We start from the raw sequence: 26,385 nt of genomic DNA on the forward strand, positions 1-26,385 counted from the left end.
AATACCGCTAGGAAGGTTAAACGGCCTGGGCTAAAAATTATTAAATGTTTTGCATAAATTGGCGGCACCAAGATGCTCATTAACAGGGTGGATAAAAATTTATGATTTTAGAAAAAAAAATTATTTTGTATCCGATTCTTTGGGTTTTTCAAATTTATTTTATTATAATGCTTTTCAAGTAAAAATCTATCCAACGATAGTTTTCTATTTAACCAGTTTACGACCGCCCGCCGCAGATGTACTGCGGCAGGCAGTCGCTCCCAGGCAAATCGCTGTACATGTACGGACTCTAGGGGGTGGCAGCGCGCTCCTGCCTCGCTCATCAGCAGGGAAGCCGATACAGTGGGCAGACGGCTCCGATTGCCGCCTGACACCCGCAATCATTCCCCACTGGGAGAGAAGGACATAGTAGTTGACATAGTTACATAATAGGTGAGGTTGAATAAAGACAACAGTCCATCCAGTTCAACCTGTGTAGGTGTGTGTGGCTGTAATCATCTCACATAGCCCTGAATGTTCTGATCCTGGAGATGTCTGTCCAAGAGTCGTTTGAAAGTAGCCATACTTCCCGCAGAAACCACCTCTTGTGGTAGAGAATTCCACAATCTTGTAGCCCTAACAGTAAAGAACCCCCTGCGTTGCCTGAAGTTAAAATGCTTCTCCTCTAATCGCATTGTATGCCCTCGAGTCCTCATGCAATCCTTGCGACTGAATCGTTTTTTTTTCTATGCTGAGATCACTATTGAGGTATTTGTAAATTGCTATCATGTCCCCTCTCAGGCGTCTCTTCTCCAGGGAGAATAAATTAAGCGATTGTAGACGCTCTTCATAATTAAGGTCCTCCAAACACCGCTGACCGTCCTTCTCCATGGGATGATCATAGAGCCCATGTGATCCTTCTATATAGGATCACAGGTCTCTGTGGTAATTTCAGAAGCCCAACCTCCATACAGTTAGAATCACTCCCCTAGGCTCACATTTAACCCCTTGATCACCCACAGGGTTAACCCCTTCCCTGCCAGTGTCATTATTACAGTAACAGTGCATATTTTTAGCACTGATCACTGTACTAATGTCTAGGGATGATCGAACGGTTTGGGTCGACCATCGGTTCGACCCGAACATTGGCTGTTCGAGGTTTGGCCAAATTTAGAACTTTTTGCCCAAAAAGTTCGGAATTCGGCAACCAGAACCGACCAAAATGCAATGGTTCAGGAAATGGGCTTTAAAAGCCTGTGATTGGACCAGAACCATCAGTAAAAGCCAATTGAGGGGCAGGAGAATGCTAGGAATGTGATTGGAGTGACTAGGGGGGTCCAGAGGCCAATTATTAGTGAATACGCCCCCCAGTATATAAGATAGACCCCGCCAAATTCCTAGCATTCTTATACGGGACATGGAAGAGAGTGGAATGCTGTTCTTTTACAATGTGTTACAAAGTGTCATTTAGCAATTATTAGTGTGAGGAAAGGGATAGCTAGTGTAGTTAGGTGCTATTTTACACTTTAGTTAGCTTTAATAATTCAGCTTCTGTAGGGAAAGTGTTAACTGTAAGGGGACCGTAGTGTAGTGTAGGGTTAACTGACTGTCACTGCTATGGAAGGGTGACAAAACCCTTCCATAACAGGGTGACCGCAATAGAGAAAAAATCGTTTCTCTTGTGTGTGTTGCTTCGGGACAGGAATATGGCTTCTCACCAGCCAGCATTCTTTATGCTGTAGGGGTTGCCAGTGCTTTTTTAACCACTTGCCATCCGCGCTACAGCCTATATACGGCTGCAGCGCGGACTCGAATTTTCGGGAGGCCGTTTTTAAACGGCCTCCCAGTGACACGCCCCCAGCGCGCTCCCGCGAGCGCGCTGCGGGGAAAATCTGTGTCGGCCGTGTCCCTTGGACACGGCCGATCACAGATCGTGGTGAATGGCCAATCACAGCGGCCATTCACCACGTGATCTGGCCGTCCAATGAGCGATGATCTCATATGTAAACATATGAGATCATCTCTCATCGCCGGCGCTCCTTCCTCACACGGAGCCTGCAGTGTGAGGAAGGAGGGGGAGCCTCACAGCGCCGGGGACACAGCGATGTAATCAGGGCACCGATCACCAGTGCCCTGATTACACAAAGGTAAAAACACACACACAGTGCCCCCCCATCAGTGCCCACAGTGCCCGCCATCAGTGCCCCCCAATCAATGCCCACAATCAGTGCCCATAGTGCTGCTAGTCAGTGCCCATCAGTGCCTGCTCATCTAGGCACTGATGAGCACTGACTGGCAGCACTATGGGCACTGAGTGTGGGCACTGATGGTGCTGCCCATCAGTGCCGCTCATCAGTGCCACCCGTCAGTGTCCAGTGCCATCCGCCAGTGCCCATCAGTGCCGCCTCTCAGTGCCGCCTCTCAGTGCCCAGCAGTGCCACCTGTCAGTGCCCAGCAGTGCTGCCTATCAGTGCCCAGCAGTGCCACCTCTCAGTGCCCAGCAGTGCTGCCTATCAGTGCCCAGCAGTGCCGCCTATCAGTGCCCAGCAGTGCCGCCTATCAGTGCTCATCAGTGCCGACTCTCAGTGCCGCCTATCAGTGCCGCCTATCAGTGCTCATCAGTGCGGCATATTAGTACCTCCTCATCAGTGCCCATAAGTGCCACCTCATCAGTGCCCATAAGTGCCACCTCATCAGTGCCCATCAGTGCAGCCTATCAGTGCCCATCAGTGCCGCCTCATCAGCGCCCTTCAGTGAAGGAGAAAAATTTATTATCAAAATTTACTCGCAGAAAATAAGAAAAACTTTTTTTTTTTTTCAAATTTTTTTGTCTTTATTCTTTTTTTTTGTAAAAAATAAAAAACCCAGAGGTGATTAAATACCACCAAAAGAAAGCTCTATTTGTGTGAAAAAAATGATAAAAATTTCATATGGGTACAGTGTAGCATGACCGCGCAATTGTCATTCAAAGTGTGACAGCGCTGAAAGCTGAAAATTGTCCTGGATGGGAAGGGTGTTTAAGTGCACAGAAGGCAAGTAGTTAAGGACATGTTTGATGTCAGGCATGACATCTGAACATGTCTATAGGGGTATATATATATACATACACCCATGTCTGTATATATACACCTGCACATATATAGGTGTTAAAGGAGCAGAACACTATACTTTTGCTAATTAAATAATTTGCACAAATATGGCTAGGCTCCCAACACACCTGTATAGGGATATATATATACACACACACTGATATGTATATTACACTTACACATATATAGGTGTTAAAGGAGCAGAACACTATACTTGCGCTAATGAAATCATTTGCAAATATGGCTAGGCTCCTAACACACCTATATATGTGTAAGTGTAATATACATATCAGTGTGTGTGTATATAAATACCCCTATACAGGTGTGTTGGGAGCCTAGTCATATTTGTGCAAATTATTTAATTAGCAAAAGTATAGTGTTCTGCTCCTTTAACACCTATATATGTGTAGGTGTTTATATATACCCCTATACAGAAGTTCAGATGTCATGCCTGCCTCCAAAGAACCAAAAAAATGCCCAAAGAAAAAACCTGGGCATTTTTTTTTTTTGACGCTGGCATTTTTTTGGGGTATTTTTTTTTTTGGGTTCTTTGGAGGCAGGCATGACATCTGAACTTCTGTATAGGGGTATATAAAAACACACACACTGATATGTCATGCCCGACTCCAAACATGTCCTCAAAAAAGCACTATCAACGCCTGCAGGCAGCGGAGCCATATCCCTGTTCTATAAGTAACAAAATACAAACGATCTCTTTTTTTCTGGTTCTGGACATACTACAGAGCTGAAACTTCACAGGTACACTTTTTAGACCCCCTAGATACGAAATCCAAAATCAAAAAAATCTCTTTTTTTTTTTTTTCATTTTTTCAATAATTGGCTTTTTTTTTTATCAAAAATGAACTTTTTTGTGTGATTTAGTGTCTGGGGGTCTAAAAAATATACCTGTGAAGTTTCAGCTCTGTAGCATGTCCAGAACCAGAACCAGAAAAAAATATCATTTTTCAGTAGAGCAGGGATGGTGGGAACCCCTTTTACACCTATACGATCTTTTTTTTCTGGTTCTGGACATGCTACAGAGCTGAAACTTCACAGGTACACCTTTTAGACCCCAGATACGAAATCCAAAGTCAAAAAATCTATTTTTTTTTAAATTTTTTCAATAATTGGATTTTTTATCAAAAATGACAATTTTTAAGAACTTTTTTTTTGTGTGATTAATAGTTAATGGGGCGTGACCCAGAACCCTAGGCACTTTTTAGGGGAATTTATTGGGTTTTAGGGCTTTAAAATTGTGTTTTTTGATTACCGAAGTTCGGGTCCCATTGATTTCAATGGGGTTCTGAAATCCGGGCCGAACTTTCGGGTAGTTCGGATGTTCTGGCCGAACCGAACTTTTCGATCATCCCTACTAATGTCACTGGTCCCCCCAAAAATGTAAAAAATGTCAGTTAGAGGTCCGATCTGTCCTCCGCAATGTCGCAGTCCCGCATAAAAATCGCAGATTGCCGCCATCACTAGTAAAAAAAACAAAACAATAAAAATGACATAAATCTTTCTCGTAGTTAGTAAATGCAATAACTTTTGCGCACACACATCAAAATACGCTTATTGTGATTTTTTTTTTTACCAAAAATATATAGCAGAAAACAAATTGGCCTAAAATGTTAAAAAAAATAGATTTTTACATTTTTTTTTGGAGAATTTCATATTAAATAATGTGAAAAATATTGTTATTTTTTTCAAAATTGTAGCTCTTTTTTTGTTTATAGCGCAAAAAATAAAAATCTCACAGGTGATTAAATACCACTAAAAGAAAGCTCTGTTTGTGGGAAACAAAGGACGTCAATTTTGTTTGGGTACAGCGTCGCACAACCGTGCAATTGTACGTTAACGTCACGCAGTGCTGAATCGCAAAATAGGGCCTGGTCATTGAGCAGCCAAATCCTCCGGGGCTAAAGTGGTTAATGGCCACCATTACATTAATCATTACATTGTTTTAAATTAGTTCCAGCTGAAAAAAAAAAAAGATTGTTTTAAAATGTTTTTTAAAATTAATTTTAAGCATTTATTTATTTATTTATTTTTTTCGTTTTTGATAGACGACAAGGAATGGAGCACCTGGCTGTCTTTTTTTTTTTGTTTTTGTTTTTTTTTTCACTGCTTTTTGGGGCTATGGTCCTGCAGTTGCATAGCCAAGAGTGAGAGGAAATTCCTGCAAATGAAGGGAATTCCTTGGGGATCCCCAGCTTACCATAACTAGTGTCCCCACTGGAAGATTTACCCTCTATTACTTTTCTGGGGACAACCCAAATTTTGGAATTTTCTTTTTGTACTTTCACTTTGATCGATAATGATAAACAGGACATATAGGGGGGTGAGTCTCCCTAATGAGGGAACAGACAGAAATCAAAACTGACAGGGGTTCTAATCCTTCTCTACTATATTAAAAAAAAAAAAAAAATATATAAAAAAAAATATTAAAATTATTAAAAAAAAAATATTTATTCTTTAACCTGGAACATAGGCAAGGATTTAGAGATGAAGAAGCTGCATATTCAGCAGGTGATTAAATCTGCTTCTCAAGGGGCTCAAAGTGATTGTAAACGGTAAAACAACCCAATCAGCATAAGGCCCCTTTCACACTTGTGCATCTTTCCCGCAATTTTGACACAATTTTGTTGCGAGTTGGACTGGGCTTGAATGTCTTTGGTCCTCATAACACATCAAAGTAGTGCAGGGACTACTTTGAAGTCAGTGCAACTTCAAGTCGCACCGATATGAATGGTACTCATTGGAAATAATGGAGAACGACTTGTCATGCGTTTTTACAGTCCCAAATTGCATTACAAGTCACACAAGTGTAAAAGGGGCCTAAAATAGAAATGAAAGGCAAAACATTTGTGTATAGATATAAAAAAAAACATTTAAAAAATACCTTTTTCCCTTTTTTTAATAAGCGATCCCTCTGTTCTCAGGTGTATGAGAGATGTGGAGAAGGAGAAACAGCAGTACACTGAGAGCTTCCCAGTGAATTGCTGTGCGGGGGGTGGGTGTCAGGACACGTCTGATCATTGGAAGAGAGCATATTGAGTTCCCAGCACACTGTGCTCTCATGCTTAGCATGGTCAGTTTTTAATAGGAAAGCATGGGGACTGGCAGGAACACCATGAATTTCACACAAAGGAAGCAATGAAAAGGGAACAGGAGACTTCCTCATATAAGGACACGGTACAGCTGGCACATATCAGAAATATGAAATGTTGGGGTAACAAAAGCTTTAAAAACCGAGGGTTTAAATAAATTAAAAACCGAGGGTTTAAAAATTGTGAAAACTGAGGGTTTAAATAAATTAAAATCTGAGGGTTTAAAAAATGTAAAAACAGAGGGTTTAAAAAATGTAAAAACAGAGGGTTTAAAAAAGAAAATTAAAATCTGAGGGTTTAAAAAATGTAAAAACCGAGGGTTTAAAAATGGTAAAAACCGATAGTTTAAAAATGGTAAAAACTGAGGGTTTAAAAAATGTAAAAACTGAGGGTTTAAAAAATGTAAAAACCGAGGGTTTAAAAAATGTAAAAACCGAGGGTTTCAAAATGGTAAAAACGGAGGGTTTAAAAAAAATGTAAAAACCAAAGGTTTAAAAATGGTAAAAACCGAGAGTTTAAAAATTGTAAAAACCGAGGGTTTAAAAAAATTAAAAACCAAGGGTTTAAAAAATGTAAAAACTGAGGGTTTAAAAAATGTAAAAACCGAGGGTTTAAAACTTTTTAAATGATATGTTTTAGAACTCAGTTATATTTTGGTGTAAGATAATAGTGCCTCTTTTTATAAAGTAGAACTCAAGGGCTTAGTGTGGTATAGAACATCTTTATGTAAAGTATACGAGAGTCTTGGTCAAGTCTTGCACCTTATGCCTTTGAAGAACAAAACACTGAAAGAATGTATTTTTGTAAATATTTCTTGCAGATTATTTAATCTTCCAAAACTTTTGGAGATCTTGTGCGCCACAAACAGAATGCAGTGTCACTGGCTCTTACACGAGTGAAGGTTCTACAATGAGGATAGCCACCTCGTGCTGTGACACGGACTACTGCACTCCAGCAACGCCTCAATGTAAGACCAAGAAGAATGTTTGTCCAAAAGATTACACTGTATAACAAACTTTTTAATTCTGAGGAATCCTTGAAATAATTTACATGTCTTGGGGAAACACTGCTTGACCACTCCCCGCTCCGTAGGACATCATATGACGCCCTTAGGTTGAGGTGGTGATATCTGAATGAAGTCTGCAGCTACAGATATGCCATGGCCATGTTTCCTGTGCTCTGCGCCCCCATCGGTAGGTACGGAAGGAGCATGGTAGGTGCCACTGAGTGAACGTTTGTTTTCTGGTCTACCCTTCCGGTTACTGACCCAAAAGCATAGTTCCCAACTGTCCCTGATTTAGAGGGACCATCCCAAATTTGGAACAAAGTCCCTTCTGTCCCTCTTTCCTCCTTATTTGTCCATCATTTTGGTCTGAGCAAGAGCAGACATATAGTGTGCACATGTGAGACATCAGAGGTTTTTTAGACCTTGATTTTTCATTATAGAGAACCTGTCACCAAAAACTCATCATTTAGCAGACTTATTGCCCTCTATGTGCTGAAAAAAAAAATTAATTAAGTTACATCCAAGCACCCAATATTTTTGAGTTCACCCGCCCCACATTCACATGCGTATAAATGTAAATGCTTGCTTTGGGACCATCTACGTACAAAAATGTTGATTGCGCTACACATGAGAGCAATCATTTTATGCCTATCATTAATGGTTAACTCTAAACTGATGACCTGTATGGGGCTTCTAATATGTTGTCAATAGAGAAATATAGGGTACTAAAGTCTGTCGCCTTTCACGGGAACGCACAATTTTAAGGCTTGATATGTTGGGTATATCTTTACTCAAGTCAATCTAATATTTTAGCCAAAAAATGGTAATATTTGAGTGTTCTAAAATTATCTTTCTTATATATATATATATATATATATATATATATATATATATACACACACACACAATCTCACAAAAAAGTACACCCCTCACATTTTTTGTAAATATTTTATTATATCTTTTTATATGACAACACTGAAGAAATGACACTACAATGTAAAGTAGTGAGTGTACAGCTTGTATAACAGTGTAAGTTTGCTGTCCCCTCAAAATAACTCAACACACAGCCATTAATGTCTAAACGGCTGGCAACAAAAAGTACAACCCTAAGTGCAAATGTCTAACTTGGGCCCAAAGTGTCAATATTTTGTGTGGCCACCATTATTTTCCAGCACTGCCTTAACCCTCTTGGGCATGGAGTTCACCAGAGCTTCACAGGTTGCCACTGCAGTCCTCTTCCACTCCTCCATGACGACATCATGAAGCTGGTGGATGTTAGAGATCTTGTGCTCCCCCACCTTCCATTTGAGGATGCCCCACAGATGCTCAATAGGGTTTAGGTCTGGAGACATGCTTGGCCAGTCCATCACCTTTACCCTCAGCTTCTTTAGCAAGGCAGTGGTCATCTTGGAGGTGTTTGGGGTTATGTTGGAATACTGCCCTGCGGCCCAGTCTCTGAAGGGAGGGGATCATGCTCTGCTTCAGTATGTCTCAGTACATGTTGGCATTCATGGTTTCTTCAATGAACTGTAGCTTTCCAGTACTGGCAGCACTCATGCAGCCCCAGACCATGACACTCCCACCACCATGCTTGACACATTTGTCTTTGTACTCCTCACCTGATTCCCATCACACATGCTTAACGCCATCTGAACCAAATACATTTATCTTGGTCTCATCAGACCACAGGACATGGTTTCAGTAATCCATGTCCTTAGTCTGATTGTCTTCAGCAAACTATTTTCTGGCTTTTTTGTGCATCATCATCATTCTTCTGGGACGACAGCCATGCAGACCAATTTGATGCAGTGTGCAGCGTATGGTCTGATTACTGACAGGATGACCCCCCCACCCCTTCAACCTCTGCAGCAATGCTGGCAGCACTCATACGTCTATTTCCTAAAGACAACCTCTGGATATGACGTTGAGCACGTGCACTCAACTTTTTTGGTTGACCATGGTGAGGCCTGTTCTGAGTGTAACCTGTCCTGTTAAAACGCTGTATGGTCGTGGCCACTGTGCTGCAGCTTAGTTTCAGGGTCTTGGCAATCTTCTTTTAGCCTAGCCATCTTTATTTAGAGCAACAATTCTTCAGAATTTCAGATCCTCAGAGAGTTTTTTGCCTTGAGGTGCCATGTTGAACTTCCAGCAACCAGTATGAGAGAGTGAGAGCGATAACACCAAATTTAACACACCTGCTCCCCATTCACACCTGAGACCTTGTAACACTAACGAGTCACATGACACCGGGGAGGGAAAATGGCTAATTGGGCCCAATTTGGACATTGTCACTAAGGGGTGTACTCACTTTTGTTGCCAGCGGTTTAGACATTAATGGCTGTGTGTTGAGTTATTTTGAGGGGACAGCAAATTTACACTGTTATACAAGCTGTACACTCACTACTTTACATTGTAGCAAAGTGTCATTTCTTCAGTGTTGTCACATAAAAAGATATAATAAAACATTTACAAAAATGTGAGGGGTATACTCACTTTTGGGAGATACTGTGTGTGTGTGTGTGTGTATATATATATATATATATATATATATATATATATATATATATATATATACAGGGCTTTTTTTTCTTGGAGAATAGGTGCAGGAACTCCCCCCCCCTTCTGAGTCACCCATTGTCTCCACCCACTACCCACCTCTGAGCACTGTCCCTTGGTTCCGCCCTCCTCTACCCAACTCCCACGCACAACAAAATACCTCACCCAGCAACAAAAAATCCACCCCAGCAACATTAGACCCCCTCCAGTAGCAAAAACAGCTCTCCCAGCAACCAGTATCAATAGATCAGCCAACAATAGACCTCTACCTCCACAGGAGATCCCTACCAACAACATAAGATCCCCCCAGCAACAACAGACCCTCGCACAATAACAGATCCCTACCAGTGACAATAGATCACCAAGCAGCCAGCATCAAGAGATCCTACAAACACACCCACACCCCACACCCCTTGCTATTACTTACATTCAGTGTTGGAGGTGCCGGAACTGCGTTCCCCCGCGTTCCTGCTGAAAAAAAGCCCTGTATATATATATATATATATATATATTATATGTAAGGACCAGCTGCAGGGCAGAGCTCACCAGACACCACTCATGTGTCAGGACACAGATCTCCTCTGGGTGCAGCCGAATGCATGCGGCAGGTAGAGATGGGGAGTCGGGCGGCCACCCACTAGTCCAGTATGAGCGTTCTACACGCAGGAGCTGATACATGACCATATTATAGTCATATTGTACATAGCTGAAAGCTGTCCACAGAAAGGAGATTATTATGCATTAACTGATTTTTCTTTCTCTTTTCTTTCTTCTCCTATCTTTTAAGTACCGGACATAAGTTCCCAACCTAACGGAGTGTGGTGTCAGCATTGTTTCTCAATAGACACATACACCTGTACTGGCTACCGAAAGGAGTGTACCGGGGAGCAGAAAATGTGTCTTCTGGAATCTGAAAAGAAGACTACAGGTAAGTTAATGCCACTCTCCAGACAATCTGGAATACAAAAATGTATGCACTGGCACAATGTAACTGCCTGGAGTTTTGTTTGTCATCCTTATCCTTATTAGCAATGAGTGAAATTGAACGTTTTCTCCTTACCAGCATTGCATTTTTTTTTTTTAGTATGCCCTAAATGGCTCCTGAGGGTTAGAGAAGCTCCATTTATTAATTGTGAGTTATGACTAGGGATGAGTTTAACGTTTGGACAAATGCTCAAAATTGTACCCGTTTGGTGAGAGCTGAATGTCATGTATAATAGCAGTTTACAGTTTTCTGCTGTCAGGGGTTGTTAGGGATGGCGGCAGGTGCAAGCACTGTCAAGTCCTTAAAGTGGTACTTAAAGCTGAAGGTTTTTTGCCTTCATGCATTTTATGCATGAAGGTGAAAACGTTCAGTGTGCAGCAGCCCCCTAGCCCCTCAAACCCTATCCTGAGCTCCCTCCGATCCAGTGTTGTTCGCAATAGCCTCGCCTGTCCAGGGACTCTCCCTCTTCATTGGTTAAGACAGCAGTGAGAGCCCCTTGTCAATCACAGCCAGTGAACCAATGAGGAGAGAGTGGGGGCGTGGCCTAGTGGATTTCCCTGGGGGCACTGCTCGAGGGTGAGGAGCCAGGAGCACTAGCAGGGGACCCAAAAAGAAGAGGATCAGAGTTGCTCTGTGCAAAACAATTGCACAGAGCAGGTAAGTACGACATGTTTGTTATATTTAAAAAATAAAAAATGAATCTTGAATGCCACTTTAACAACCATTGATGGTCACTGGCTCCTTTCACTTGCATATCTGGAAATCCCTGACCATATAAGCAAAGGGAAATGTAAGCAGGTTGAAAATTTCCAGTTAGGTGCTGTCCAGGACAGGAGGGAAGAATTTAGAGCTTTCCCGATTCTTTTGTCTTTTGGTGGGTTCCTCTCTGGGTCCGTCCGACTGATCCTGTGTAATAAAAAGAAGACCGTGGTCTGGTACAGGAGTTTCCCTGAAATAGCTCAGGGAGAGTTTAGGGCATTCCCCTGGGAGAGTTCATGGAGTCTGGGGTTCGAAGAGCCCCCAAGAGAAGGTTCCCCTTACAGAAGAGAGAGATCCGGTAAGGGAGCAAGACAGAGAACAACACCTGTGAAGAGCAGAAGAATATCACTCATTACTACCTGGATGAAAAATCATCAAAACTTGAGGTTCACCCCAAAGACACCATCTGCTGGAGAATTCCTCTGATGGACTCCAGTAATTACATGTACACTACCTTTGCAGGTATGCCAGGGCATCACACAGCCTGTGTAAGGGTTAGGGATGGTTTTGCACAGAGCAGCCCAGATCCTCTTCTTCTTGGGTCCCTTACTGGTGCTCCTGACTCCTCCCTCCTGCTTAGTGCCCCCAGAGCAAGCAGCTTGCAATGAGGGCACCCAAGCAGGTGTGTTCGTAAGCTGCAGCTCTGCATGTCCATTCACACACAGAGCCATGGCTTAGTCCCACCCCCTCTCTCTCTCTCCTCATTGGCTCAATGGTTGTGACAGCAGCAGGGGTCAGTGGCTTCCGCTGCTGTCTCCAAAAAGGAGGGGGAGTCCCTGGAGAGCTGAGGCTCTCGACCACATCGCTGGATCAAGATGGGGCTTAGGTAAGTATTAGGGGGGGCTGGGTGCATGAAGGTAAATAAACCTTGAGCCTTTAGAACCACTTTAAGCTGGCAATACACTAGTTGGATTTAATTTGAAAATTTTCATTTTGACAATGTTTGTTTTTTTTTTCTAATCATTAGTAGGGTCAAATTGATGTTCATTTTCTATGAGAAGATAATTGGAAGGAGCAGAAGCATTTCCTTGACAAGCAAATTTCTAAAAGTGAATGTGGTTTTCATTAAGGAAATCATGGGATTTTCTTACAAATGTGTGCACGAATACATGAACAAACTTTCATTTGTTAAAGCGGTGCTCCACCCAGAAGGGGAAGCTCCGCTTGTCTGCCTCCCCTCCCCCCCTCTGCTGCCACATTTGCCACCTTTTGGAGGGAGGTGGGGAGCAGCTACTTGGTTTTGACAGGTACGCCGAACCTTCAGAGCGCATGCGCCGCTGGTATCAACGGCTGCATGCAGGGTGAATATCTCCTAAACCGTGCAGGTTTAGGAGATATTAATTTTACCTGCAGGTAAGTCTTATTATAGGCCTTATTATAGGCTTACCTGTAGGTAAAAGTTACAAGGTGGAGTATACTACCACTTTAATCGGATAATGGGTAATTTGTTTATCCATATAAATAAATCCATTAAAGCCACTCTCATTTGCTACATCCGTCTCCTGATTTTATACCCGGAAAACGAACCAAAACAAGACCATATACTCCATACAAAAAAATAGGCTTAACATATACAATGTATTATTATCTTATATGAAGCCTCCTTTTCTTTCTATCATATCCCCCACCCCTTATTTTATCCCCCCCCCCCATATTCCTATCCCAGTCTTTCCTCTCACACCCCAAGATTTCACTTCAGTACCGTTACTAATACTACCTTTGGTATGCAGATAAGTAATAGAATTTTGTAAACTTTGAAGTTCTTACCACCTAAATATGCCCCCCCCCCCTTATTATCAAAAAGAACTGGTCTCTATACCTTGTAAACATGCAAATCTATGCTTTGTTTAATTATGGCTCATACTGTACAACAACTACCTTATGTCTTTTTAATTAAGCATGTGATATATATTTTTTGTATGTTACAATCCTTTCACTAAAAACTTATGGAAAAAAAAAGAAAAGTAGTAATCTCATTTGCAAAAAAAAAAAAAATGAAATACTCATCATTCTCTCTGCTTTTTACAGGATCGCAGGTTGTTTATTCATCTCATCGTGGTTGTGCCTCTAAAGGTTACTGCAACATGAGGAACACATCTTCTACCTCTGGTGCTGTAACTGATGAAACCACATATACCTGTACCAATGGTCTTCCCAATGAAGCTCCTAACCTTGTTGGCAAGAAGAATGCTGCTACAGTCACTTGCCTACTTTTCCTTTTTGGTATTTTAACAATCTCTTTGTAATTATCTGAGATAAAAATAAAGTTAGTGTGGTCATTTCTAGAGCATTATGTGGGGATTATATTTGTAACGCTACCCCCATAGGAGCCGTTGAATATTGAGTCCCCCTGTTCCTGCACACTTCCAACTCACATCCAGACACATAAAACCAGTCCATGGGCTTGTTTTTGGTATTTTATTGAGGAAAATAACTTGTATAAGGTATAGGGAATATGGGATGCCCAACTTGACTTGAAGAAAAAAAGATGAACACAACTTCCTTCTTTATGTACACAAAAATGAAGATTCTGGACTGTACTCCCTCCTGAATAATCGCAGTCTCTATGGATTGGTGGCAAAGTTCTTTATGAAATAGGAGCTCCCAGTCCCCTTTAGAGAAATAGCACAAAGTCCCAAACTGTGTGCTGTATATCGTGTCTCCTCAGTAGAACCTCGCACAGTTCTGACACTTGCAGATACTACCAACCCACCTAGCTGCTCTGAAGAATGCCCCAGGACAAGGAATTGGAATCTAGCACAACTCTGTCCCTGGAAAGTATGCTACGTCTGGCAGTATCTCCCCTTGTATGCCCCTTGGCCCTGGGCCTATGCTGAGGTACTTACACTGTTCCATGCTTCCTGCTGAACTGGGCAAGACTTCTGTACAGGCCTCCTACTGTCCAGATCCTCCCATGCCAGCCAGGATGCCTTCTGCACAAGATTTAAAGGTAATAGAGATCCCTATCTTAGGCTTCCTCTACTTCCTGGAGACAGAGCCCCCAGATCCAGAGTCCCTCACAGGCCACATGACAGCAGTCTCAGCACTCCATCTTCCACCTGACTCCTCTGCTGCTCAGGCTCCACCATATTTAAGGGCTGATCCAACCACCCTGCCAGTGCTTTCTGCCTGGGGATTTGTCAGATTACCGCCCACTAACTTCCAGAAGCTTCTCCAAGATTCTAGAACCAGGGGGAGGTACCAGAGACCTGCCCTGTAGAGCCCTCCAGCCTGACCTTGAGTAACCCGACCAAATTACAGACTCTATCAAAAGTCAACAAAATACATTTGCCTACATTAGTTGCACACTAGAGGGTGCTATATATTATATTATGATAACTGATATTCAAGAGTTTGGTGAATTCTGTAAAGGTAAACCCCCTGTTCTCTCTTATCTCTTTATTGGGTCTACACTCCAGTTGTGCTCATTATTGAGGGACTCCCACCTGTATTGTGAGTGTAAAAGAAAAAGCTGGAACACACAGTAATCTATGTTTCTACCATTAGTTAAACGTAGAGCGGGTTTTTGTTACAATAAGCTCCTTTTTTCTTATATAAGACTCCTACTAAAGCAACATCAGAGTTGGACCAGTTTAGGTAGCAGCCTAGACTTCCAAAAGGAGTCATAGACCTCTATTTATCCATGGAGCCACTTCCTGTAATAACAAAATAATCCAATCTGTTCAGTGTGGTCCCTAGCTCAAACCAACCACTTGTACAGTTTAAGGAAAATATAATTATTTTTGGTTCATTTTGTTTAAAATTGAACACCAGACTGTCTGTTTGTCCTGGTGACTGTTATCACCAATAGTGCAGTTAGTGTGAAAGAAAATCCCAAAATGTTGGGTTGTCATCAGAACAAAAATGGAGAAACAGTATTTCTTACTTTGGAGGGATATCCTCTAGCTTCCTGTTTTGTTTATGGGACAGGAAGTGTAGAGAAATCTCCCAAATTGGATACAGATGGTAAAGAAAAAAAAACACAATGACAGGAGTTATAGCCCTTTCTAAATCAATCAAAAAAAAAACTTTGACTTTAGTTCTATATCCACTTCAGGCTCCGCGACATACCCGCACATCGCCAGGTTATACCCAGCTGATGCCTGCAGCTAAAAGTATCATCCCAGCATCTTTTTTTTTTTTTCCAGGTGCTGTTAAATTTAAAAGTGATCCTAATGAGCCACTGGATCACTTTTACAGACGGAGGAAGATGCCACCCCCCGCGCGCCGTCTTCCTGGGCTCTCCTGTCCCACCAAGGGGCCTGGGTCTAAAGCTGGTGGTTCCACTGGCTGACCATAAAGATCATAGAGGACTGAAACACCCCTGTTCATCTCTGTGGAAAAAAAAACCGGCAACGGCAAGGATTTAGTCACTTCCAGTTTCCATCTAATGTAAACAAGCCATTATTGGCTTGTACTATCATCATATCATACCGATATCAGTTTGATCCAATGTTTTGGGGGCCAGAGGGGAGATATAGGGTCTAATAGGGCCTTCAAGACCCATGCTATCACAAGGGATGTTGTTCCCCCCTTGTGAGAGCAATAAAATAAATCAAAGTTACAGTGGAAAAAAAATTCAAAAAGAATAAATAATTTAAAAAGAGTAAAGTGCTTCCGCCCTCTGTGCGCACAAAGACGGGCACACGCGATGGTCCCACACGCATACGTAAACAGTGATTACACCACATTTGTGAGGTATCACTACGAATGTCAAAATTAGAGCAGTAATTCTAAGCTGTAATAGTAAGCTGTAAATGCTTTTAAAGCATCACCTATGGAGAGTTTTAAGTACTGTAGTTTGTCGCCATTCCATAAGCGTGCGCAGTTTTAAAGAAAGACATGTTAGGTATCTATTTACCCACCGTAACTTCATATTTTACCAACAATTGTAGTTTTGTGCTTTCAGATTCATTAAAGTGTATTTTCTTATACAATTGCGTTGGAAAACCGCTGTGTAAATACCGTGTTACATAAAAACTTGCAACACCCACCATTTTATTCTCTAGAGGCTCTGCTTAAAAAAAAATATATATACATAATGTTTGTGGGTTCTAAGAACTTTTCTAGCAAAAAAATAAATAAATAAATATTTTTTATGTGTATGAGAGAAATACCAGTATTGGACTACACTGGAAGTTTACATTATTATATAACTTAAAATTAAATGAAAAATATATAATTCTATCTAACCAGCAGGTGTTTTGCATGCAACAGCAAAACTGTCCGCCAGGGCCAGAAGTTGGGCCATTCTGTTAGGCAAAGGTCTCACACTTCTGGGTAGTGACAAAGCTTGCCGCCCTGCTTGTTTTCCATCTTTCTCCCAATGAAAGAGTATTTTTTACTTTCTGCTATAAAATATATCGAATAAAAAATGGAAAAAATCAAATCTCTTGCTGTTATGTATTCTGCTACATATTTTTGGTAAAAAAAAAAAAACAATAAGCGTATATTGATTGATTTGCGCAAAAGTTATAGCGTCTAAAAACTATGGGATATTTTCACTGCGGGTTGCTTAAATAGGATCCACTTGGAAAGATCCCTCTTCCACCGATAGATGCAGGGTAACCTCAAAGGGATGTCAATTACAATACAATGGTGCAGTATGTCTAGAAAGGTCATGTGGTCCCATCCCGGCTTACGCGTTTCGTCATAATCTGATGTCCTCAGAGGGTAAACCCTGGATCTATCGGTGGAAGTGGGATTTTTCCAGGTGCATCTTATTGAAGCAACCCTTAGTTACGCATGTTACAGCTAGGCTGCAGATGATCCATCCAGCTTTTTTTTCCACATGCTGGTGTTGACCTCTCTATAACCTGAGGGTCAACACAATCTGCTAAGCAGATTGTCTTTCCCTCACAGTGGTGATGATTAGATCACACTTTTCTCTCACTGATGCTGGTGTGTGGGGATCCTCCCATCAACGCAATATGTGGACTTCTTCCTAAAGCGGAGTTTCATTCAAAAGTGGAACTTCCGCTTTAAGTGGTCCCGACCCCCTGACATACCACATTTGGCATGGCATTTTTTTTTTTTATGTTTTGACAGGTACCAGCTCCCACTAGGCAGTCCAAGTGAAAGTCCTCCTCTCCCCCTCCCTCCCTGCAATCTTCTGGGACATGTCAAAGGTCCCAGAAGATTGCCTGGCCAGTCATGACACGCAGTGCGTACCCGGCTGTGAAGCCGCAAGCTGTCACAGCCGGGTGCCCACACTAGAGGTGCCAGCACTGCAAGGAGAAAAAGGAGAGAACCGAGGCTCCCCCCAGCCGCATCGCTGGACCGTGGGACAGGTGAGTATGTGTTTATTTAAAAGTCAGCAGCTACACTTTTTGTAGCTGCTGACTTTGAATAAAAACAAAAGCCAGTGGAACTCCACTTTAATGCTTTATGCAGACTTTTAATGGTTCAATTGGCGCTGCCCCCTTTGTATTTTGATATAACACCATGCACTTTTACCCAAACTAAACTGACAGGTGCTGCTAAAGGCTCCACTGGGTCCTCTAATGTAGCAACCATTTGGGGTGCAGACAAGGACAGAGCATGTTCCAGCTCTAAACATCTAATGGAAAATGGAAAAGTCCTGGAAGTCGCACATCTCTGCAAACCCCTGTAAAAAGGTGTATTATCACTTGCCGACCCACTCACAGTACTTTTACTGTGAGTGGGAGACAGCTGCAGGCAACGTGATGTACCACATGTGTAGTGGTGTGGCCCCTGGAAATAGTGGATCAATGTGCTCGGTACCTGGCTGATGTAAAATCTGATAGGTATGATTGGTTATCGCAATCACATGATTACAATGCAAACAAAACAGTCATGAATGACTTCCATTCATGACTGTTTTGCTTACTACTGTGATGCTGTGATTGGATTAAACCTATCACATTGTACCTGGGCCAATCACATCTCCCTGTATTGTGTGATTAGCTATAGTCAATTACAGATCACAATAGTAAGTAGTATATGAAAGCCATTCATGACAGCTAAAACTATTGCTTATAACAGTGAACATCTCTGTTATAAGCAATAATTGTGTAAAAAAAAAAAAAAAAAAAAAAATCTCCGATCACATCCCAGAGTAGTACAGTGTCACATACTCTAATGAGAGTATGTAAGAAAAAAATCCTAAAAAGAAACAAAAAAAATTAAAAAAATATGTAATTAAACTTTATTTATTTGTTTATTTTTTATTTATTTATTTTTTCCTACTGTCACCAGTCAGAAAAAAAAAAAAACACAAATGTCATTTAATTTCTTAATTTTCCAATAAACATGACAAAAAAAATTACAACTTCAAAAAACTCACCATACCTCTTACTAAATGCCTCAAACTGTATACTTTCCAAAAAGGGGAAATTTAGGGGATATGACTGGGGTAAAGCGCTTTTCTCTGTTGAATCCCCTTGCCAATTGTTTGGGGTATCTGAAAAGATCCTTGTCCAGAGAAGAGAAGGTGAGCACTACCATCAGTCTATCAGTCTAGTGTCATGCCAACAGTAAAGCAGATTCCTGAGACCATTCATATGTGGGATTGCATCTCAGCCAAGGGACTGGGCTCACTAACAATTTTGCCACAATTTTTGAGCACAGCCATGAATGAAGAATGGTACAAAAACTTCCTCTGAGAGACATCTCCCAACCATCCAAGAACAGTTTGGGGAGGCACAATGCCTTTTCCAGCATGATGGAGCTCCTTGCTATAAGGCAACAGTAATAACTAAGCGGCTTGGGGAACAAAACGTCGAAAATTTGGATCCATGGCCAGGAAACTCCCCAACAAAACCTTAATTCCAAGGAGAACCTTGTGGTCAATCCTCAAAAGGCGGGTAAACAAAAAAACCCCCACAAATTCTTACAAACTCCAAGCATTGATTATGCAAGAATGGACTGCTGTCAGGATGTGGCCCAGAAGTTGATTGATAGCATGACAGGACGAATTGCAGAGGTCTTAAAAAAGAAGGTTCAACACTGCAAATATTGACTCATTGCATAAACTTAATCACTTGCCGACTGCTCACAGTAATACTACCCCACTATGGCCTTGGACGACTGGAGCGACGTCATACGTCGCTTTCTAGTAACAGCTTTAAAGAGCCCATTTGTTTTTCATCTAGAAAAAAAAAGATTCTTTTTCCTTTTTTTTTTAAGTGTAGATGTGAGATCTGAGGTCTTTTGTACCCCAGATCTCACATTAAAGAGGACCTGTCCTACCTTTGTCTATTAAAAGGGATGTTTACATTCCTTGTAATAGGAATAAAAGTGATAATTTAAAAAAAAAAAAAATTAAAAGGACAGTGTAAAAAGAAAAGATAAAAAAATTAGGGAAAAAAAAAATGAAAGCACCCTGTCCCCCATTAGCTCGCGCGCAGAAGCGAACACACATGCAAGTCGCGCCCACATATGTAAACGGTGTTCAAACCACACATAAGAGGTATTGCCGATCGTTAGAGCGAGAGCAATAATTTGAGCCCTAGACCTTTTCTGTAACTCTAAACTGGTAACCTGTAGGAATTTTTAAAGTGTCACCTATTTTTTAATTACCAAAGTTTGTCACCATTCCACGAGCGTGCACAATTTTGAAGCATGACATGTTGGGTCTCTATTTACTCAGGGTAACATTATCTTTCACATTATAGAAAAAAAAATGGGCTAACTTTACTGTTTTCTTATTTTTTATTTAAAAAAGTGTATTTTAAAAAAAAACAAAATGCGTTTGTAAGACCGCTGCACGGGTTCTAAGTAATTTTCTAGCAAAAAAAAAAAATGTAGTCAATGTGGGCTATGTGGGACTTTAAGTGAAACACCGGCAGGTATGCCCAGCGTCTCCATCCCTAAATCGGAAAAAACTATTTCAAAAGGATTAAAAGAGGTGCATGGAAGCCAGCCAGCTCCCAGTCTGATGTACTCACCCTCCAGTCTGCCACCAACCAAGTAGACCTGTCTCGATATAAATAAAGAACAGGGGTTTAGTTGACACGCATTTGCAAACGCATGTGGAAGCTGCAGAGCCACGACACGGCACCCTGTTTTATCTGCAGACCCTAACACTTTTAAATTTCAGTGTCTCCACTCTGGGAGCACATGGCTGCTAATGGGTGGATAGGAGGCAGGTGGGAGGGAGCAGCCCAAACTTCCCCCAACCCACCTCCATCCACGACTGGTATAATATCTCAATGCTCTAATAGCAATGTTCTGAAGATGGTACAAACTGAAAACGACCAGCTGAGAAGCATACACCTCCAATCCCTTGGCGGATGCAGTGTAAAACCCATTAGCAGCCATGTGCTCCCAGAGTGGAGACACTCAATTTTAAAAGTGTTAGGGACTGCAGATAAAACAGGGTGCCATGTCCTGGCTCTGCAGCTTCCACGTCCTGGCTCTGCAGCTTCCACATGCGTTTGAAAATGCGTGTCAACTAAACCCCTGTTCTTTATTTATATAGAGACATGTCTACTTGGTTGGTGGCAGACTGGAGGGTGAGTACATCAGACTGGGGGCTGGCTGGCTTCCATGCAAAAAAAAAATGTAACTTGTAAACAACAAGTGTCAGAAATAGGCCCGGTCCTTAAGTGGTTAATTTCTGCCATTCCATTGGTTTACTTTCGATTTCTAAGGACTTCATGTTCCTTGGTACCTTGCTACTTGGCCCCCCTGAAACTCCTCCTCTCAGCATCTCTGTAGTTAAGAAGGTAGCCTGTAAAATCTGCCTACTCACAGGACAGAATGAATATGTGTCACTGAATCCAAGGGAGTAAATACATTATGTAGGGATCTTCACAGGTTTTCAAACTTCAAGATCAATCAGAATAATAGCAGTAGGCTCAAAATAATTAAAATACAATGTGGAAATGAATGTATGATTTTAAATGTTGACCATAGACACTCTTAAATCTGTGAGCAACTGAGCTGCAAATATGGTAGGCTAAACCAGTTGTTGATTATTACCGTAAGCCTGGATACATTCCCTGAAGCTGGCTGACTGCTTGTTTTCAGAGAAGCATCCACTCACACTTTTCACATATAGAGCACAGCAATGACACACTTTCAATTGTGGATTATTACAGCTGCACTACAAATACTGTAGTAGGCTTCTAGGACTGGAGGTCATTAAGCTCAAGCCTCTAGGACTGGAGGTCATTGAAGTCTAGATGCCCAGGCTTCTAGAACTGGAGGCCATTAGGCCTGAGCCTCTAGGACGGGAGGACATTGAGGTTTAGATGCCCATCCAGGCTTCTAGGACTCTAGAAGGATCATTAGTCCCAAGACTCTAGGGCTGGATGTCATTAGTCCCAAGACTCTAGGGCTGGATGTCATTAGTCCCAAGACTCTAGTGCTGGACGTCATTAGGTCTAAGGCTTTAGGGCTGAAGATCATCGCCCCCTGACGACGTCATCCTATGACAAAACTGGTAGGGCAACCGGTGCAACTTGAGACTCTTCCGGCGCTTACTCTGGCTGAGGTCGGGCTCTGCTACCCATATCTGTACCCACCGTGCAAGGGGATTTCTTCATGGGACCCACGCTGTGCTGCACACATCTAGTTTTAACTGTGAGTGGATATATTGCTTTTTAATAAAGTTATTGCATACTTATTACACTATGAGAGGTTCTCTCCTGTCATTTTTGCATATACTATTGATTGGCGGTGATTACCTCTGCTATTGATTCCTGCAAGGGGATGCACCTTTGAATACACACGGATCTAATTATCTGGATTGTGATTATGCCCGGTGATAGTAGATGCCATCTGAGCTGTTGTGGATCTCGCCCAGTGAGAGTGGATGCCATTTGAGCTATTGTGGATCTCCGTCATGGGGATCTACACTCTCTGGTAAGCTGCTGCACAATTGGGTGTTGGTGAAGGCTCCTTCTGCAGTGTTACACACCAGCTATCAGCTATCATCTATCATACTGGACTGTATATCTAAGGATTGACCACTGGTGACTGTTTTCTACCTATGCTCCAGGGGAACTTTTTCCTTTGCATGGAATCAATCCATATGCACCACTTCATTGACTTTGGATCTTTGTGATTTTAGTCCATATCAATTTGAATATTTTTAGTTTAGCGTTGCACATTTTCCTTCCATTTTTCGTCTACTAGTTGTGATTTAACAACTTATTGTGCTAGTGGCTAATTTAGGCTTTTTATTAATTTTGTTATTTTTAATCAAGCACAAAATACTGTATACGTGAAGATCATTGAAGTTTAGATGCCCAGGCTTCTAGAACTGGAGGCCATTAGGCCCAAGCCTCAAGGGCTGGAGGTCATTGAGCACATATAGAGCACATCGGTGACACACTTTCCATTGTGGATTATTTCAGCTGCACAGTCCTAGAATCCTGGGCATCTAGACTTCAATGACTTCCTGGGATTATGCCTATATGGTGAATTCTGCCTTTTCAGGTGCTGTTGCTCAATAAAACAAACTAAAATAGTAAGAACATTAAAACATAAGAATGAGGAAGTAAAATATTTTTACAGTCAAGAAGATAAACTTTTACATAGTCATGTATATATGTATTAAGGTAGTAAAACCTCCTGTTGCTTCTCAGTAACAGAAATGAGCAATGCAAATATATAAATGACATACAATTCATGGCATTCTTTAACTATGTGATCAATAATGTCACTGAAGGAAGCCAAACAATTCAACTGCGTAAGTGAGGAATTTATTGCATCTGTTCTGCAATATGCGGAAAAAGAAAATTGAAGCATGAAACGGTTACTCCAATGGTAACTTATTCTCTGCCTTAATGACAATATTTATCAAGCTTTCAGGGGCACATCTTCATTGTTACATTGTGAGCCCCACCCGGACCCTTTTCTAACAAAACCCGGTGTACCGCAGCTCTTACTTTTTTTGTGCATTGGGTCATTGAAATAAATATGGGGTGGTTTTGCACCTCCCCTATTTATTGTAAACATGTATTCTATTGTCTATTCCTATAATAGTCTATCAAAGCTCTAATAATGTTAATGGAAGGTATACTAACAATGCTAGCTATAAAAAAAAACACATTGCTTAAAAAAAAAAGGATCTAATATATTATAAATAAAGTAGAAATGCTAACATAAAACACTAAAGGAATATTACAGAGCATATAAGACAAAACAATCACAGATAATACTTTACATATTCGCCCTCGGGATTCGATATCTTTCAGCTGGTCTCAAGCACACAGAAAGGAGAAAGAAGAGAGAGATTCTAGCTGGCAATCTGCATTTAACCACTTAAGCCCTGGAAGATTTTACCCCCTTCCTGACCAGGGCCTATTTTGCGATTTGGCACTTCGTGATTTTAACGGACAATTGCACGGTCGTGCGATGCTGTACCCAAATGAATTTGACGTCCTTTTTTCCCACAAACAGAGTTTTCTTTTGGTGGTATTTGATCACCTGTGCGGTTTTTTGATCATGCGCTATAAACAAAAAAAGAATGCCAATTTTGCAAAAATAACAATATTTTTCACATTTTTTTATATGAAATTCCCCCCCCCCCCCAAAAAAAAAATGTAAAAATCAAAATTTTTTAACATTTTCGGCCAATTTGTTTTATACTACCTATGTTTGGTAAAAAAAATCGCAAAAAGTGTATTTCGATTGGTTTGCGCAAAAGTTATCGCGTTTACTAACAAAGGGAAAGATTTTTGTCATTTTTGTTGTTTTTTTTTAACGCGTAATGGCGGCGATCTGCGATTTTTTTGCGGTACTGCGACATTGCGACGGACAGATCGGACCCTTGACTGACATTTTTGACACTTTTGGGGTTACCAGTGACATTAGTGCTTTACATATGCACTGTTACTGTAAAATGACACTGGCAGTGAAGGGGTTAACTTTTATTGAGAGGGAGGGGTTATGTGTGTCCCTAGGGGCGGGATTCTAACTGTGATTGGCTGTGGCTTGAGGTGTAGGAACAGTGATCAACGGTCCTACATAGTAGAACCGTATGATCACTATTCTTACACAGGGGAGAATGACAGGCGGCTTGTTTACATTAGCCGCCTGCCTTTCTCCTGCTCTAACAGACGATCGCGAGTGACCGGCGGACATCGGGTCCGCCGGTCACATGCGCGGGGGGGTCCGTGACCGCACAGGAGCGGGAGCGCGCCGCCGGCGGCGCACTCTCGTTCCCTAGACCCTCACAGACTAGCTACGTAGCCCTACGTTGCTTTGCCTGTGAGGGGCTGACCGTCGCAGTAAATAGTCGTGCCGCGGTCGGCAAAAATTATCACTTTTATTCCTATTACAAGGAATGTAAACATCCCTTGTAATAGACTCAGACACCACCCACATAAACACTCACTGTCTTCTTGTCCAATGACAGTTCATAAGATGCCCCCTTCCTAATCAACAGGAAGTATCTCATCTTTCCAGGAAGCATGTTATATTCTTCCGCTAGGGGTGCCGTCTGTCCACGAATCACTGTTTTTTGACCTGGGTCATCTTTTAGTAACAGCTGGCCTTTGATGTTGTTATAAACTCCCCAGGAGGTCTTATCTGAGGCTCCTCTACCCCCATACCTCACAACAGGAGCCTATGCGAGAACATCCTGTGAGGATATGAATTCCCATTTATGACTCCTTGTCAGGAATGTCCTGTTGGGTACTTTGCATTCCAGGCCAGGTGTGGTCAGGTTTCAATCATCCAGCAACATCTGATATCAGAACACGTAAAACTACATGTTGCCTCCAACAGTCATATTGGAATTAATTTACTAAATGCAAATCGACTGTGCAAGTGCAGTTGCTCCAGAGCTTAGTAAATGCGGTAAAGCTTCACTTTGCAAAAAATACCCAATCACGTCCAAAAAAAATGGTAAAAAAAAGAAAAAGCATTTTTGCTTGCATGTGATTGGATGATGGAAGTCAGGTTCCAGACTGCCGCGAGAGAGGAGACCGGAGGAAAACTTGGAGGGACGGGAGGAGCGAGGAGCTTCTGTTGACATGCCGTAGTGCTTGTGCAACAAGGATGGAAATGTGAGTGTGATTTAACCGTATTGTTTGTCCCATAATAAAATGATATTACCTGAGGTCCGCGTGCGCTTCCCTCTTTTACAGTCTGGAACCTGCTTTTTATCCGCCCCCCAGTGGAGCGTAAGAGGAGCTGCAGTGACCAGGACATACCTGCTTAAAGACATACAAAAAGTAGGAAGTGGACACATGATCAGTGCCACAGGCTGGTGAAGTATATCCCTATGTAGATATTGGATTCCAGCATGTGCAGGGGCTATTTCTGTTGATTGTAGATGATGGAAGTCAGCAGAGTTTCTGTTCATTTACTAAGCTTTGGATCAACTGCACTTTGCAATCTATTTGCCTTTAGCAAATCAAGCCCATTGTGTTAGGCAGCCCATTAAAAATGAATGGACTGTATTGCACCTTAATGCAAAAAAAAAAAAAAAAAAAAGAGGTCTTACAGCATTTTTTGTAGCACATTGTAATGCATACCATGTAACTCAGTGTAGTCTGGAAGTGCACTTCAAAATGAATGGCATTGCAATGCATGATGTGTAACCACTTGCAAGGCTGGGACAAGGGGTGGGCAGGAGGGGGCTGCCCTGGGCACTGTGTTATTATGTGAGATGAGGGTGGTGTCACAAGGAGATTGGGAGGAGGGGATTTGTGCTAGGAGAGGATTTTCTTTGGGGAGGAATTTGTGCAAGCACGGGTGAATGGGGGTATTTGTGCTAGGATAGAAGGGGGTTTTATGCTGGGAGGGGGGATTTAGAATGGGGGGATGTGTATTTGGGGGGGGGGGTGAGGAGTAGATGATTTGTGCAAGGAGGAGTGTTTTTTTTTTGGGGGGGGGGAGATGTGTGCTGGGGGGATTCGGGGAGAGAGAGAATTTGAGCTGGGAGGCGGATGGGGCACAAATTTGTGCTGAGAGTGGGAATTTCAG

This window comes from Pelophylax lessonae (assembly GCF_965119305.1).
Source record: "Pelophylax lessonae genome assembly, chromosome: 12".
NCBI classification, from domain to species: Eukaryota; Metazoa; Chordata; class Amphibia; order Anura; family Ranidae; genus Pelophylax; species Pelophylax lessonae.